Source organism: Pseudopodoces humilis, chromosome 18, assembly GCF_049639895.1.
Source record: "Pseudopodoces humilis isolate 2021_Gansu_Grassland_sample_001 chromosome 18, ASM4963989v1, whole genome shotgun sequence".
In the NCBI taxonomy this organism is placed as follows: domain Eukaryota; kingdom Metazoa; phylum Chordata; class Aves; order Passeriformes; family Paridae; genus Pseudopodoces; species Pseudopodoces humilis.
Genome location: NC_142217.1, coordinates 6583400 through 6597357, shown reverse-complemented (window position 1 = coordinate 6597357; position 13958 = coordinate 6583400). Strand labels below are relative to the sequence as shown.

Here is a 13958-nt window from a genome sequence, read left to right as displayed (position 1 = left end):
GAAAAAGAGAGTTCCACCACTGCCCACAATAAACCAGAAGGCACTTATTCCTTGCTCATTCCTATAAGAAGTGAAGCTGAAGAAACACTTTCTCTGTTCTTTATTTGTTTTTCAGGGTCAGAAATTCAAGGCACATTGCACAGGCTTCTTATACCACAGCTAGAGGTCAAATCTTGTAATACATGACTTGTCAGTATCTTTTAGCACAATTGATAGGAGTGTGCTGCTGACTCTTGCATTCCAGACTGAGAAGAAAATGTCCAGAGCAACTGAGGTTATATGATAGATTTTGTAAAATATCACCAACTCTCAGCAAGAAAGATGGTGATGGAGGCTAAGGAAAAGGGCTGCACATCAACCTTACAAAATGCCAGAGTTTTGATTGATGGTCAAAACTGGTCATTAACAGCAGTGACTCCTGCCAGCCACAAAAATCTCTACCTGCTTTAGGAGGGACTCATATATGCAGCAGAAGCACTGACAGACAGATGTCCCATCCCAACTCAAATTAAATTAAAAAAAGAAGAAAAGAAAAAAAAACAAAACACCATTTCTCCTTCATTGTAGTTTGCAAACGTAGAAAATATAAAGGTGAAATTCTGACCATCTTGAGGTAAACAGAGAATTGAAATTCTATTTGCTTCTGTAGACACACAAATGTACAAAATTATACTTATGAGGGGGCAGGAAGAGCCCAGAATGAGTTTAATTTTTCTTAAGTGAAAGGAATAGATATGTTCTCTGTTAGTACAGAGAATTGGCTTCCAGTAACTTGCCACTGATCTACTCTTGGTTAAGTGTTTCCAGCAGCTTTGTGAAAGGGAAGGTAAATGCAATCAGCAGATGTGGCTGCAGAAGAAACAAAGACTGGGGAGAGAATCCGAGATTTAGTGCTAGGAAAAATGATAGCCATTGTTCCTTGTTTTGAACTCAGCTTCAATTAGCTAATGATAATACAATCTTTTTAGGATTCTGAAAGCTTACTAAGGACAGACGAATACCCAAAAGCAGGTGTTCTTCCATTAACTGCTCCATCTATTTCCCTAGCAATCAGTGATGTAAATAAATCACACACACACACTTCAACAAAATCCTCCCCTCCCCTGCTTTTTGTCCAGTTCTGCTCAGGTTAGAGCATAAGGGAGGAAGCTAAATAATCATCAGGGAAAGGTGAAACTACATACACACAAAACCAACACATTTTCTACAGGAAAAAAAAGGGTTTTTAGAAAATTATGAACAAAACATTAACTACACATGGTTTTATGGAGGATCAAGCTCTTCTCTTTACCCTACTGGAATCCTGGATTGCCTTCACTTGCATCAGGACAGCACAAAATTGATTAACAGGAAAGGAGAGAAGATCAGTCAGCAGAGAATGTTCTTCTGTACACCCTGCTTAGTTTCAAAACAAATAATCTTTTGGGTATAAGACAAAGTCTACTATGATATTTGATTACAGATTGGTATTAGCATTTCCTTTGTCTGCATACCTACAAATTCCAGGAGAGAAGGTTAATTTGCATTTATGCAACTTTCCTTTTACTAGAATTCCCATTTAACACAACTTTTCAAGAAATTACTTTTTCAGCCTTCCATTATTCTTCAAGGATTTTAAATTTTCTTATAGATTATATTATCAGAGTCGTATCACTTCCTATCAGCATGAACAGATGAATGTAAGGAGATTTTACTTCATATAGCAACATTTTATATTTAATAAACTTTAAAATATTCCCAGACACAGAACGGAGACTACTTTTCCATTATATATACAGTAGAAAGATTACAAATTAAAATTTGTTAAAAAGTTCCTTCATTTAGATTTACCCTTCCTAATTTCACAAAAAAAAGTTCTATTACAACTTTTGTCATGTGACTCCAGTTCAAGTTAAATGTGAAATGGGAGCAATGGAAAACAGGGTAAATTCCTACAGCCAACTCAGATCCCTGTCAAGCAGTCAACAAACTCACACTCCATGGCAGAAACTGTTAAAACACCAAACTTAGGAAAATATCAAGGTCCAAAAAGCATCTGTTGTGCCACCTGATTATGGTGTACATCTACTAGCACCACTTTTACCAAAATTATGGGTACGGCGCTTGTGAAGATCAGGCCTTGGGCAGCTCTTTATGCTATGACAAAAATTATATCTCATATTAATTGCTTTATTATAGCCTTCCAACACAAGAAACTTACATATTTCAGAGTAAAGTTCTCTTGCTCAGGCAATTAGGAGGAAATACGTATAATGCCTTTTTATTAGAACACAATTAAAGAGTAATCACACTTTTGTCGTGGCTGACAATTAGCAGCCCTCCTCCTCCAGAGACATCACAGAGCTATGTCGTTATCATTACCAAAACCTAAAGCCCACTGAGGGAGTATTAGATCTATGCAGAAAAACAGGTTGGGAGAAATCCTGGCTCCATGGAAAACAATGGCAAAACTCCCATTTTCCCAGCTCTAATTAGGTATGGTTAAATTACAGTGAACATATAGTGAACTCGCTTGAGCTGATGAAAGAAGAACAGATCTTAATAGTCAGTGATCCCTCCTGAGTAGTGACTCCAAAGAAAGAAGTTCAGAACACTTTTTTGAGGCAGCAATCCTAAATCTTCCATTGTCTCCTCCTGGAAGTCTGTTGGCTTCAATCCCCTGATAAAAACGACAGAATCAAGGAAATGAGAGTGAAACAGTTACACAATCAGGCAGCACATCAACATGTGCTCATAGCACTTTTGTTGTGTGCGTTTTTAACCCTCTAGTATCACATATCTTGTATTGACCCTCTCCTTCACAAGCCAGGCACCCCAAAAGCAGAGCAGCCCTCCTCTGCTCTATCCTTCTGACTGATAAAGGAAGTGTCATCAGGCTGGGTAAAAGGGGACAGTCCAGCTTGCTCCAGACTTCACCTTTCTCGTTACCTGATAGTGCATGAAAAACATTAGTCCACTGCTGGTGCACAGAAACAGAGTGGGACCACATATCAGCAACAAAATACCTTGTTCTGATGGTATTTATATTTATTTATACCTTGTTCATGCTGCTATTTAACACTTTCAAAATACACTCCTTGTAGAAAAACCAGGAAGTAGAATCATATCATCATATCACTGTGCTGCCCATCTCCTGAAGAGGAAAAGGCAAATTTGTTGAGATCTGCAGAGGAAACAAACAATATTCACCTGAACAGGCACTGCTGTGAGACCACCAGTGCACACAGAGGAAGCAGAATGGAAACCAGCACTGGTTATGAAGACCACAGCCAGAGCAGTGAGAGTTCTGACAGCTTTCCTTTGTGACATAACTCTCAACTCTTCAGTTTTAAAATGTTTCCTTGAGTTTACATTTCTACAGTTAATTTTCCACATCCTCAAAACACCAGACTCAAGGGGTTTCTTATCTGTAACTGAGATTTCTGCTCCTTGTAACCCGCACGAAAAAGATGCTGTGTTCATCCATCAATTTTTTGATAGAGATACATGCTGAGAAGATTTGATTATTCATCTCTCTCTGTTTTTAAATACATCAGCTAGTTAGCATGGCCCACTGGTCCATCCAGCTGCAAGTCTAATGTGTTCTGGCACAGGAAGAGAAATAGATTGGGCCCAGCAGGACCTGCTGAGGAGTCTGCTGTCTCCTCTGTCCATCGGGGAGAGCAGGGACCTGGTCACAGAGCTCAGGCTGCACATCCAGCACTGTACCAAACTGGAGAAATGCCACTTTGTGGAAGTGTGTTAAGCCCAGTCCTCAAATATTCTGTTCTTTGTTGTCCAAGCAGATTTGGATGGTTGCCAAAAGAAGAGAGGCGCAAATTTTGGCGAGAAGCCAAAAGACAAGAGGCAATTGACCTAGCACTTTTCTGTTCTTTCCTGGGAATTGCAGAGCTACAACATGCCACAATTGCTTACAAATGTTAGGATTGTTTTCTCTACCTGTGCATTGTGTAAAGAGACTAATGTGCTTTGACCTGCAATTTGCAAAGGGGTTACAACTACCACAGGAGAAGCAAAGCGTAGTGCATAGGTTCAGAAGTGTTCAGGTGGAAGAAATGGAAACAGCTGAGTTATATTGCTCCCTGCAAGGGATGTGATGCTCCTAAATCTTTACTTGTACATAGACCCAACCAAGGCTAGCAGCATAAGGAAAATCTCGGACTGATTAATGCACAGCCTCACACAAAAACCCTCAGAGCACCCGGCCTCTGCTTCCAAGCAGGGCTGTGTTTGTGTGACACCTGAAGGCCTTCGAGTTTCCTCTGAGCAAGTTCTTTTCTTGAGCTGTGACACAAATGGACTTGGGAAAAAGGGATGTCCAAGCCCCCTGCTCTGAAAACAGGAATTTGGGTGGGTGGCACCAGCCAGCAGTGATCACACAGGTGCGTGGCAGGGCAGAGAGCACTGAACCAGGGTAAGCAGCCCTGTAGCTGCACAGACAAAACCCTGGCCCCAGCTGTTTACCTTCCAGGCATTTTATTAATTTCATTCTGCCCTCAACTGTGTCAATACGTGGGTGCAGCTTCAGTGCCACCTGTCCCAGCGCTGTGCTCAGGAATGGCTGTCAGGGAGCAGCGCTTGGGCTGCTGAGCAGCTCACACACACAGGGCAGGGCAAGGATGCCTCACACAGAGTTAACAGCCAGCACAAGGCTTTCTCAAACCATTTGATTTTGTTGCCCTTTTATAAAATGCAAATTAAAAAAATTATGAAACAGTAGGCAATAAAACCTGAATTTTTAATACCAAGCAATCACTGAACCTTTGCACGTGAGTATGAAGGACTAAATAATCCCATTCTTTCTCACAGCACAGACCCAGGAGAATTTCTTTCTCTATATTGCTTTTATAACAGCTATCTATCTTAGTCTGGTCTTGTTGATATATTTTAAGGCTTTTAATTTGGAGGCTGTTATTTGCTCAGATGTTATCTTCAGCATATTAAGTACAGTAAGCTTCCACCAAGTCATACGTGGGCATTTGAGCCGGGGCAGAATTTCTGACTTAAACACACGTGTACAATGGCAGAATAAATAAATAAAGAACACCTTCATGGCCTCCAAGCACCTAGTAACAAAATCACTCTAACCTTACAATAATGCTCTGCTTACAGTCCTCCCAAAATGCAAGTCATTTGCTGGATCCCAAATGATATTTGGTTGATGGATTGCTGGTGATTTCTACATCAGAGCACCTTGGAGCCCTAGTGCTAAACCCCTGACAGCGTTAGCATAAAAGATTTACATTTATGTTATGAGGGCCACACAAGAATAATAATTTTAAAATACATTGCCTTGGCTGCTGGTGCACCATGGGAAATCTAAGAGCAGCAGGCAGCATTCCTGCGCTGTAATTACAAAATGGCAGCACGGGAGAGGCTTTGGAGACAAGGAACCAGAGACTGCAGCCATCTGCATGCCTTGGCGAATTGAAATTACAGTAATATATGAAGACATTACCTGAAAAGCCCAGCACCATTTAAATGATTTACTATTACGCCCCAGCAAGCTTTAATTTAAGGATAAAGTCATTCAGCAAGCTAATCTGATATAGGAAGCATTATTTCACACAGTTAAGTTAATTTACACTAGCTGATTGTTGTTGTTGCAGTTGGCATTATTATCTGCACAAACAGCCGATCGGCCCTGACAGAAGCAATATACTGCTTAATACAGCGTCTTAATTCAGCAGGCCAGCTATCTGTGATAAAGGTTTGTTTATAAGCAATAATGGGGAGGAAAGTCATTTTGAGGCTAAGCTGATAACACTGATGAGAACTATGTGGGGGTTTTTCTGGTAAGAAAACAAGCAGGAGCCATCCACTCATTTGTCCACCTGTCTCATAACAGCGACATCCCTACAGATTTCTCTTACATGGGTTTTGCTTTCCCACCCTAACTGCAGAGTGGATGTTTGGCAGTGTTTTCTGCATGTATTTCCTTTGACAAACAGATCACTATGTGTGATCACCATCACAGCTTCTCTTCCCCAGTGAAATACAGGCTCCAGGAAGACTTCCATGGTTAAACTCTGCCATGCGAGCTGGCTTTAAAAGCTCCTAATACACCACAGAAAAGGCAAAACACCCATGACACATTGCATAGTTTTGGCTGGCTTACCTCCAACAGCTAATGGTGAGAGGCACTGTGATACTTATAGCTGAATAAGATCATCCTATGTTATAAAAAAATCTGATGGAGAGGGATGTCAGGGGAAGCAGAGACAGCCGGAGCCTGGGCCAGGGATGGCTTTGTGCCTCCTTTTGAGCAGGGCTTGGATCAGGTCAGCCTGACCCCCAAAGGTATTTGTAAGCACCTTTAGTCATTGAGAGCTGTAAAAGTCCTTACAAACATCAACATTGTTTCCCCAATAGAAAACAAGCAACAAATAAGTAGCTCTAAGGGAATTAGCTCCTGTAGCTTTCTCTTCCCCACCTGGTGAAGACATCTACTGAATCACAGACAGCAAAAGTTGCTTGAAGGAATTCCTTCGAGTCAGCTCTTCTCCTCCACACAGTATTTAAAGCTCCAGGAACATGCCCCTTTTACCCAGAAAACTATTACCCAATATAAACACTTCTCTGTTCTGAAGTCAGATTGAATATAATGCCAGTATGACCACACGAAGAAGAACCAGCCAGCCTGGCCTGAATTTGCAAGCAGACTTTCTTCATCTTTCAACAGAAATATAATATAATATAATATTCTGTAATACTGGCTCGGGAGCAGTGACAAGAAAAGGATGTTTGGAGACTGCAGCATAAAATGTATCTTAAAACCAGATCATCAAAAGCAGTTAGAGGGCTCTGCACCATTTACAAGTCAAACCCTATTGAGTCAGAATCCTAAATACTTCTGAAGCCTCAAGTGCTCAGATGTTTCTAAAAAAACATCTTTTTCACAAAAAAGCTTAAGTTTACATAAGCTGCTGTAATGCCACTAAACCCCAGGAGTGTGGTCAGCTTTTCTGCTGGTCTAGCAGCGCAGGTACTGCTGCACCCAGGCACACCTTAGAGAAGCTGTCCTGGCACGGCACGGCTGCTCCTTGCTCCAGCTTCCCTGGGGCACAGCAGTGACCTCCAGCTGTCTGTGCAGAGGTGTTGAACTCTGACAGAGCTCCAACAGCCCAACCAGCACTGAGCCTGCGGCATCTGAGGGCCTCCAACAAGCCCTGCCCAGCTGTAATGTGGAGCTCTGATCCCTCACTGCATTCACGTTTAAATTCCTGCTGAGCAGCTGTCCCACCACTACTGGATCCGGTCACAGAATCCAGCTCTGCTTCCCTGGGGAGCCAGCAGCCCCACACAGCTCCAGCAGATGACTGCACATCTCACACCACCTCCTCCTCCTGGGGTGCTGGTTTCTGACAAAGGAACAAGGGTTGTACACATTATTTTTGATTGCCAAGTCTTAGATGCTCCGTGTTTTGAAAGATTTTATGACGGAGGATTGACATTATTTAACATTTTATGGCAGAAGCTCCCAGAACCTGCACTCATTTCAGCCCATCAATTAATTATAATCAGAAATTGGTGGAATGCAGTGTGAGAGCACACAAAAACAATACATAGCAAAGAACAGTTTGAGGGATTTTTTTCCCCATGTTTTACAATAACAACATGATTTTAATTACATACTTTTTCCCATTAATTTGATTTCTTCATTTCTGTATTTTTGCCCATATTTGTTTACAAAAGTATGTAAATAGTACAAAATAATAATGAACTCAAGAGGTTTAAAAACATTCAGTTAGAGCTAAGTTGTTACTATGCTATGGCCCTTTCTAATTTTATTTTAAGGAGCATAAGCTAGAGCCTTAGCTGGTGTAAAAGGAGAATCATACCCCTAAAGGTTACTCCCCATTCCAACACAGTAAAGGCAGCTGAGTGTGTGTGAGCCATCAGAGCACCTTAACCAAGGAGCTGGGTGCGACTCCTGCCGAGGTTTAAATCTGAGTATCAGGGTTCTAATGCAGAAGTTCTTAAGAAAGGGATTACAATGGAAAAAAAAATTAGAGAGAATAATGCCCCTTTTTTGTGGTTTTAATTTGAACAACATAAAAAACCACATTCAGGCACGTAGAAAATAAAGAGGAATAATGCAAATTAATTTGAAATTATTTGGATGAATTAGGCTTATGGTCTGATAACTGAATTATGCAGTTACATATGCATAACATAGCCCAGTGTATGGGAATCTAAGGTAATGAGACTAAAAGCCAAAACATAATCAGATATTAAAGAATAAAAGGGAAGCAATGCACTTTCACAGATCATTTGGGGTAAATTCAGGATAAGATGATAAAACAGCTGAATTGTTGCAAATGGAAAATAGATAGCAAGAACACAGACTGAATAAATTATTCATAATTAACTCACATACATGTTTTCCTATTTACAATACCCTTCACAGGGAAAAAAAAATCTTACTGTAATATTAATTTAAAACAGATTTATAATCTTATAAATCACTCAAATTCTATGACAAAAACATGGCTCCAGCCTTGCAGAGCTAGAGACAGCTCATGTCCAAACTACTCTACTACCCTTTATTCTATGACTTGACTCTGGTTACTCATTTTTACTTCACTGTGACTGGGTAAGTTGCTCAATATCTTTACTCCTAAAATGGATGGCCTGTCAAGGATGAATTTCATCCACATGAAGGCTGATTCTAAGAAATATTCTGGGGTCCTTGCATGTCTCATGCAATTTCTATTTAAATACTAAAATACAAATACAGAAAGAATACATGGAGACACTAAACATACACACACAGACAACTGGGAGTATTTCTAATTTCATAACTTGTTCTATAGTCAGGGAGGTATGCTATTAAACTATTTTACTCCACCTAATAAAATTAGTAACACTTATTAATGGGGCAAAAAACACTAATTGATTTTGTCTCCTGGACACCCATACCTCTTGGCCATGTTTAACTGCCTGGGTAACTGTATAAAAATGTGGTGTACAGTTAGATAATGCATGGAATATGAAATTAATGGTTGAATTCCTCATGCTTGATCCATATTTAGTAGAAGCCATCAACCCAGCCCCTGCTCCCTCGATCCCAATCTGGAACCCTGTTAGTGGATGGCAATAGCTGCTCCAAGTAAAGGCATTGGGTGGAGTAGAAATGGCAAAGCTCCCCCTCAGTCAGTTCAGGGATGTGTTTGTTTCTACTGAAGAAGGGAAAATAATAGGCTAAGACAAAATTTGTTTAGTACAGTTCATCAGTTTGTGACTTCATTTCCTGATGATGGATTTATTCCTCTGGATAGAGAGAGGGCTGAGAGGAAGAGGTAATGACATAGGTTGTACATTATTAAAACAGCTAACAGTGGACTTTCATATTTGAACAAAGCAGGACAGTTTTTGGACTGGACTACAAGATTAGGACACAAAAAGACACAGGTCTCAAAATTCAGTTTCCTTGAATCATCCCAGTGTGAAAAATGGAGCAATGTCAGGCTGGGAGGTGGGGGACTGCTCATGCCTGGCTCCAGGCACCCACCCAGCCACATTTTCACTGCTCTTCTCATTGGGGTCAGGGGACTAAACACCATGGGAAAAGCTCATCATCGAGATAAAGCCAGGGACAGTGGTTGCCAGTTACTATCAGGAGAAAAATAGGCTCAGCCAGTGTGAGAAACGAATCTGTTGTTTGAATTAAAATGGCATTACATAGTGAGAAACAGAAACAAAAAATGAAAAAAATCACCTTTCCCCACCTTTGATTGTGGTTTAACTTCACTTTCTCAGTCTGGACTCCTTCACCTCCTGTAACCAGAGGAGCAGAGGGATGGACATGGGCTGTGGTCAGTCCATCCCAGCTCCTCTTGCTGCTTCTTCTTCTTCCTCACACTTCCCCCCTCCCTGGGGGGATCACCCTGATTCCTCCCTCCTGGGCAGGTCCTGTCCTTTCTGGAACACACCTGGGACTGGCTGTGCCCAGCACAGGGCAGCCCCAGGCTCCCCTCCCAGAGCCCTGGGATCACCCAGCCACTGCCCTGGCACCTCACCCTGAGGCCTGGGTTTAGGGTTTTTCTTCTCACTTTTGGTCAGTCTTTCTATTGTTAATATCATTGTTATAAAAAAAAAAATAAAATAATAAAAAACAAATGCTTGCATGTCTTGTACTATCTCACCTTCTTCCATTTTATATTTAAAGAATTGTTCTAAAATTACTTTTAAGGACAAAAATCACTAAGAAGGAAAAATAAAATGATGTGCTGTATTACCAGATTAAGACATTCTTAGTCATATACAAGATCTTATTAAAATGCTACAAATTACACTCAATTTTCCTACCAATCATGCAGGACACTCAGCTATGTTACTTCTATGAGAGAGAGCACAGGAAAAACCCCTAGAGAAACTGCCAGAAAGTCTGAGCAGAATGAACAAAACATAGAAAAGACCCATATTCACTGGAAAAGTAGACATATGTTCGACTAAAAGTAACTATATGACATTTCTCCCACAGGTTTGGGTTTTTTTAAACAAAAACTAAGAGGGCATTCCTGTTAAAAGTATACAAAGAAATGTCTCCAAAACAAGCCTGAGCAGGATAAAAATATTCCCACCACAAAAGATGATGAGGTTGTACTTAGATCAAGAATCTTAAAAAATACAGAAAAATCTGCAAGAATTTTTTAATACACATTGATCTGTTAGTAAATGGCATTTGATTTGGTTTTTTTTTTTGAGAAGGTGCAAAGTGCTGTAAAGGCTTGGACCAGAATCACAGCTAATGCTGAACCAGTCTATATTAAATTAAACAAGAAAACAAAGTACCTAAAGCTTTGACATAAGATTAGATTTGCAACCTGCACTCCAGCTTTCACTGGCTGCAAAGATATTCAGGTGATGGCAACTCGTAGGTGCAGCCACGAGGGCACCAGGCCATCCTCCATCAGCACAGGACAAAGGTTTGTCAGCTCTCCAGAGCTCGAGAGAACCCCTCAGTGTTCTGTGTCCGTGTAAACCTGGCACATTCAGCTCTGAATCACACACTCCCCCCAGCAGGTCATGGCTAAATCGACACTAAAGGGTTATTCAGGGTTTTACAAGCAGAAAAACAATCAATTTACTTAAATTTATGCCTTCAGTGAGAGGACAAATTTGACTTTGGAAGATTGTTTCTGCAAACGCCACCTGAAGCCTGGCGAAGAACAGACAGGTAGGAAGTGAAGCACCCAGGCAGCCCAGAGTAGTGTGGCTGTAGAAGATAAGTTGTACCAATTAAAAAAGTTCAGTACATTGTCTCTGATCATCCCAGCCATTTCCTTGGGGGTGTAATACAGAACAACTGGGAAGCAGCAGCACTTCCCAAGATTCCATAAAGAATCATCAACATGAGTAAGAATTTTTGCTATTGCCATTCCTGACAACGTCCTGGAAAGATTTTTAACACAAAATTCTGTGAAATAATGTACAATGATAAGTTTTCAGTTAAATGCTTAAGAATTTCCCTCATTTTTCTTAACTTTTTTTTTTTTTTTTCCATTTTGCTAGTAAATAACACACGGAGATGAACCCCCTTCACCTCTGGGCATGGATAAGAGCAAGGCAGGGTTTGTAGGTAATATTACTTAATATTACTGAATGGAAATAACAAGGAAAGGACAGACATGCTGTCAGGTGCACGGGCAAGTCACATCAGTCAGTCTAATAAAAGATACTGCCTCTCCCCAAACTCCATCTCACATTCTTAAACCTGTTTGTTTACAGGAGCAATATGGCACACATAAAAGAGCACTGCTGCTTGGATCAATCAGATAAGAACCTTGCCAACAAAATAACTTTCTCATTAAAACAGAACGCATTTAAAATTGGATTCTGGTCTTAGATGTTTCTTTAGGTACCAGCAAGTAATGAATTTTAATTGGAAGTATGGATCAACACCCCGAATTTGTGGCACATTAGAGGTGTGATTCTGTTCTCACAGAATTTTTTGTGCAACAGTGAATCATCTTCAAACTATAGAGATATTTCTATTTCATAAAGATCAGAATTGAATAAATGCTTTTGTTGGATAGTCAATATACATTGGAGATAGCCAGCATGGGATATTAAAGGCCTTGCTCCTGCATCATTTCAACTCTTTAACCCATTACCTAGCACACAGATATAAATATTTGGGTTAAATCACTCACACACTGTGCAGACCCTCTTTATAGTCGACTTTGTTGTCTTTCTGTATTCTAAATCACATGCATCAAAACTTCACTCCTTCTCTTACATTTAATATGCAGCTCTGGAACTGCAGTTATACATCATTTTCATTTGTTGAAGACTGATATATAATCTGGACTGAAATTAAATAATGTCATCCTGTGTTTAGTATTTATTGATACAAATTTAACCTGCTCATATTTCAACCTCCAATCTTCCACCGAATAATCTGTATTTAATTATGCATTCCACCTCTCTATTGACCTTTGAAAATACCCCTCATGACTACCAATCAAAAGTGATATAAATTAGAAATTCTTTTGAGTCCTTTCACACTATTTATCATTCCACTCCCCAAATTAGTCAGCCCTTCAAGCCTGTTCTCAAAACCTGCCCCCCCCTAATCCTAAAAACTCCAACCCCCCAAGCTCTTCAAGTTCCCCACAATTCCAGCTAATTATTAACATAAATCTATTTGACAAAGAGAAGATTAATGAACACATGAAGCAATCCCAAGTTACCTAATGGCTAAAAGCAAGGAGAATTTTGGGCACACCATTCTAACCACTGTCAAATAAGTTTGTTGTTAGAAGAAACTACAGCTGCACTTTTTGATATTCAAGTACAATTTACTAGAAACATTTATTATTTGATGAAAGAGTCTACTAAAAAAGGCACAAGGAGGTAATAAAGTGGGCAGAATTCCAGCTGCCTCCACAATTTATTTACTCATTCTTACAACTTGTGTAAATAAAGTGCCATTCAAGCTGCAAAGGCATGTCTGTTAGAGATACGTGGCTTTTAATTTACTACACAGTACATGCGAGTTCAAACTTAGAATCAACTCACAAAATAACCCCTTAAAATGTTTTTAGCGTGCAGAAGAGAGCAACTATTTCAATAACGAATTACTGTGGTCTTACCATGAAATTCACTTTGCCCTCCTGAAGCCCAAGTATTCTGATTGTTCTCAGAGACAAAAGGTCTTGAGGGAGTGAATCCCATCTCACGTAGACTTTGGCCTAACACACATCCCTGCGAGCAGATACATGCCTAAGTCATGGTCATCAACTCCAGGACTTCTATTCCAACTCTTTTACATGACAGCAGGTGTAAAATATATTTGTATGACTGTAAGACCTTTATTGCAAATAATCAAAAGCTTCAGAACTTCAGCGTGCCAAAAAGAAAAGGAAATAAGCACAACTTGGGTGATATTTCACCTAAAAAAGTTCCATGCATGTAAAGCAGCCTAAGGATGTAAATGACTATTTACACTCAGTAGCAAAACCCCACCAGTGGTCACAGCAAAACAGACTGCAGTTACCAGCACCTGGATTAATTCTTCACACGAGCAGAAAACTGTAGGTATGTACCTCAGAAATGTCTCAGGATTGCTTTAAAGCTCAGAGTCTGACACACTAACAGCAGACAGCTTCTGGTGCTCCAGAGACTTCTCCCACTCCAGCTATAATAAGCCAAAGACAAAGGCAATTTTCAGCCTCTAAGAGCAACTTGGCAAGAACTCTGTTGTTTGGATTAATAATGGTGTTTGAACACAGGGCAAATACACTGGAAACATCCAGTCCATTTTACATGGACTTTATTAAGTACTGGCCAGAAAAAAAATTAGGCTTCTTTCTATGCTGCTTTGTGTTCCAGCAGTTCTCAAACTTCATTTTTGGGATTGTTAGCAAACTTGGTCATTTTAAATACGACATTGTACTGGAATTTCCAAGTTGGTACAAACTTTTATGCTTGGCATGCTTATAAGGGAATAA

At 40.1% G+C, this 13958-nt stretch overlaps 1 long non-coding RNA gene across 4 annotated transcripts in view; it reads right to left on the bottom strand.

Annotated features, from left to right (window-relative positions):
* Window positions 1-2155: 2155 nt before the first annotated feature.
* LOC148182920 (uncharacterized) overlaps window positions 2156-13958 on the bottom strand; it is a 74141-nt gene continuing 62338 nt past the window's right edge. For 2 of the 4 annotated variants that reach the window (XR_015774098.1, XR_015774100.1), the window contains exons 4-6: window positions 9732-9780; window positions 3038-3163; window positions 2156-2659 (exon numbers count right to left, since the gene is read on the bottom strand). This is a non-coding gene — a long non-coding RNA (uncharacterized LOC148182920). The remainder of the gene's footprint in view (window positions 2660-3037; window positions 3164-9731; window positions 9781-13958) is intronic. The other 2 variants (XR_015774101.1, XR_015774099.1) reach the window with 2 other exon arrangements.